The following is a 4,068-nucleotide window of genomic DNA, read 5'->3' as shown; positions in this document are numbered from 1 at the left end:
AAGAGTATAATCAAGGCTTGGCAGTATTTGCTAGTTTGCTATATAATATGGTGCAAAATCTGAAAGAAATCAATCTTAACCTGTCAAAAATTGTGCTCTTAAACTATACATAGGGTACATAATATAATCTCAAGTCATAGCCAGAGGTATTAAGGATAAAGCAAACAAAGTGAAAACTCAAAAACAGACTAAAATATTCAAGGCAAGCTTTCCTATTTGAAGACATGCCACGAATGAGTTAAACTTGAAACATTTCCATGAATCTTTTTATATCATATGGCCTCATCACCACTTTGGAAAAGCCGATGCTCCAATTCAAATTTGTTGGCTAATTGAATCCTACTAAGAGGAATACGTTTGGAAATGATTGACAAAACGATGTGATAGTCTAACCAGCTTATTCACATCACTTTTATAGATCAATTTTATGAATTAATTCTTATTGTTGCGGTACCACTCTTTCTTGATAATATTCAAACTATATGTGTAAAAAATTTTAAAAACTTTTATCGTGATTAGTGCCTAACTAGACACAAGCTTACTCTTAATAATTGTAATAATAAGAAGTATAGAAAAGATTGGCTTGACCTTGACCATAACCATGGCTTTAGGAAAATCATCACGCATCTGGGAATGATGTTCCTTGTTGCCATAGAGCCAAATTTTGAAGAAACAAAATTATTTTTTAATTGCATGAACTGAAGTCCTCATGAGCCCAACTAATATCACTCTTTTTATAACATGATTTTCACTTAAGACCAAAATGATATGCGTTAAACCCAAATATGTCCCAAATACGACTCTATCTAATTAATTTAATAGCATGTAGCTTTTAACATGTAAATAAAATTTCACAATGAAGGCCGATCAAAATTGACAAGTGCAAGTTATCAACTTACTCGATGAATCGCGTCATGATGAATATGAGGCATTCAGAAGAATCTTCTATTCTCATCAAAGTTCGGGATGCTAGAGTTATAATATTGCTAGAAAATCATCACACAATCATTATTGAACATATTGTACATAATTAACTCTTTGAGGAAAAGTGCAATCAAGTGCTCACGGTCAAGTTTTGCCTAATTTATCTTACGTATTGGTCCAATCATGTTCGATTGTCCTAAATGTAAAGAAGATTGTGTAATGTGGACTAAAATTACATGAAACGATACTATTTGTTCTTAGATAAACGGCTTCGGTGCTTGGTCGAGTGGGTAAAGCCCAAAATCACCAAATCTGTAGCTCTATTGTTCGACTTAAACAAAAGGGTCAATAGTATATGGCAGCGAATAGAAGTAAGCCCCAACACCCCGCCAGCAAGCAACACGACCTGTCTGAAACAAGAGTATTACACAAGTACGCCAAAACAAACTCACCACAAAAGAGGCATGAAACAAAATAGAAGCAATTTCAACGGCAAAAACAAAAGTTGCTGATGGACACCCTTTTTTCCCAACAGTAACCAACTCGGGTTATCATTAATCTATTGATTTATTTCCACATTTTAGCAAAACATCTCTTGCATGTTGTGTCGCTTGCGCTAAGCCAATTATGAATAATCAACGCTCTTTTCAGCTTTTAATAAAGCAGCTTTATTAAAGGTGGACTTGAGAGAAAGACAGGACACCCCACTAACTAATGTCTTTTCAAATCATTGCATCTTTAATTATGGGATTCTAGTGATTATGTCTGGCTACTTTCTTGGAAGAAATTTTAGTAAGGATCTTATGGAAGACGAAAGTATAGACTAGCATCTCTGAAGTATGATCAAAACAATCAACGCTTTTGTCTTTTTACCTTTTTTTAATAAAGCATTTTTATTAAAGAAGTACTTGAGAGAGAAATGGGATCGAGATAATCAATGCTTTCATCTTTTTAACTTTTTAATAAAACATCTTTATTAAAGGTGGACTTGAGAGGACAACGGGACACCCCACTATCTAATGTCCATTCAAATTATTGCATCTATAATCATGGGATTTCTAGTGATAGTGCATGGCTGCTTTCTTTGCTTTGAGTTGCGTAAGGAAGAAATATGACCAAAATAATCAATGCTTTTGTCATTTTACCTTTTTTAATAAAGCATCTTTATTAAAGAAGGACTTGAGAGAGGAACAGGATCAAAATAATCAACACTTTAGCCTTTTTAACTTTTCTATAAAGTGTCTTTATTAAAAGTGGACTTGAGAGGAAGATAGGACACTCCACTAATGTCCATTCAAATTATTGCATCTTTGATCATCGAGTTTCTCGTGATAGTACATGGCTGCTCTCTTAGAAATAATAATGTTGATAAGGACATCATGGAAAGCGAAAGTATAGACTAAGATCTCTTAATGTTAAGGCGCTTTATCTTTTCTTTTCTTTTTTTTACTGCTTTTTACTTTGAGTTGCGTAAGGGACAAGTGCTATCAAATCCAAATCTTAGTATTCACTTTTGTGCTTTTTTGCATACCCCTGCCTTTTGATTCACTGATTTGCTAGTAATTGCCATATAGAGACTTCGTTCATGTCATAAATTAGATATTGTTTGATATTTTTCTTCTAATGACATAATCAATTGGAAACTTCTATTTTTATTCACTTTAAATTTCACAGTAACATAAATTTCTAAATTAGCAATAAGGAGAACACTCAATTAAATGTAAAATGGCCATGTAATATATGTATATTGAATAGCAAATTTCGATAATGTGCTACCTATCGACATTTACACTTGCGCTAACTTAAACCTTTATAAATAATTAATGCTGACCTTTCGTTGAAATTGAGTCTTGCATTTTCATGTATTATCTTTCAATTTTTCACACATTTGTTGACAAAAAGCCCTTCAAATCATCCCTTTAAGTGCCCAAAAAAAAAAAAAAAAACTCAGTTAATAAGGAAAATTTGAAATTGTTTAATTTTTCCACTAACCATAATTGTAAGATTATAATGTCCAATTACTGTAAATCTGATATATACATATATGTATGTAAAAATGACTACTTAAAAAGTTTATGACTAATTTCCAACAAAAAAAAAATGGTATGACAATATATATATCAACCTGAATAGTGTCGCATTCCCATTCTTTAAACGCACTCTTCCACATTTAGAAATTAGGGATACTTTTTAGATAGGACCACGGAATTTTGTGAGCAAGATCGATACATGACCCAACTCAAAATTTCATGCAAGAAATTAAGCCATCGGGGTGCAGATTGATGTGATTTTTTTAATAAGGCCTCCACATGCATGTAAAGCCTCGGTCCATTTCGGTTCTGAAGTTAGGTCAGTAAGCCCTATTGAAGCCCGGCCTCTCTCTCTCTCTCTCTCTCTTAATAGCATGAAATCATGCCATGCTTGGGCATGATTCCTTGCCATTAAGGAAAACCTTTAGCAAAGTAAGAGTCAAAAGGCATTCGCGGAAGGTGGGGCCTTCATCCAATCCTGATTTTCCATCAATCGTTCTTGATACCTGGGACGATTTCTATGGCGATTGTAAGAAGCACCGTTCAGTTTCATGTCCAAGGGATACTCACGGAGAATCCTCCATTTTGAGGAGAAAAGGCAAGAGATTCTGGTATTTCGGGACGGATCTAGAGGAAAAACAACAGAAGGATCTTGAGAACTTCCTTTAAATCTATTTAAAATCTATCCAGTGTCCTTGCATTCTTGGTAGATCGAACACTTGTCTCTTATTGATGAGCTTTTCGCGCATAAAGTCGAAGAACTTCCTTCAGATCCGGACCATAACTGAATAGAGCCAAAACTAGACAAAGCCTGATTCGTGAGCAGAACTGGGCCTAGCCCATGATCGAGACTTGCCCTAGTTCATTGCCGACATGCGCCCTGGTTTGCTACTGGGCCTAACTTGATCCATATCTAAAAATTTCTTACTCGCCACTCCTCTATTGGTAATTGTTATGACACTTTTGTCATCTTCGTATCTTGATTAATTTTTTGCATATCCCTACCCGCCTAGTCCATATTGCTATTTTTTGATATACTAATAAGACCTTTAAGTAAGTGAAACTGAATGATGCGGTGCCATCATTTTGGAACTACATGTCAATCTAAACTAAT

Source organism: Eucalyptus grandis, chromosome 7 (genome assembly GCF_016545825.1).
Source record: "Eucalyptus grandis isolate ANBG69807.140 chromosome 7, ASM1654582v1, whole genome shotgun sequence".
NCBI lineage: Eukaryota > Viridiplantae > Streptophyta > Magnoliopsida > Myrtales > Myrtaceae > Eucalyptus > Eucalyptus grandis.
This window is presented reverse-complemented; position numbering follows the sequence as displayed.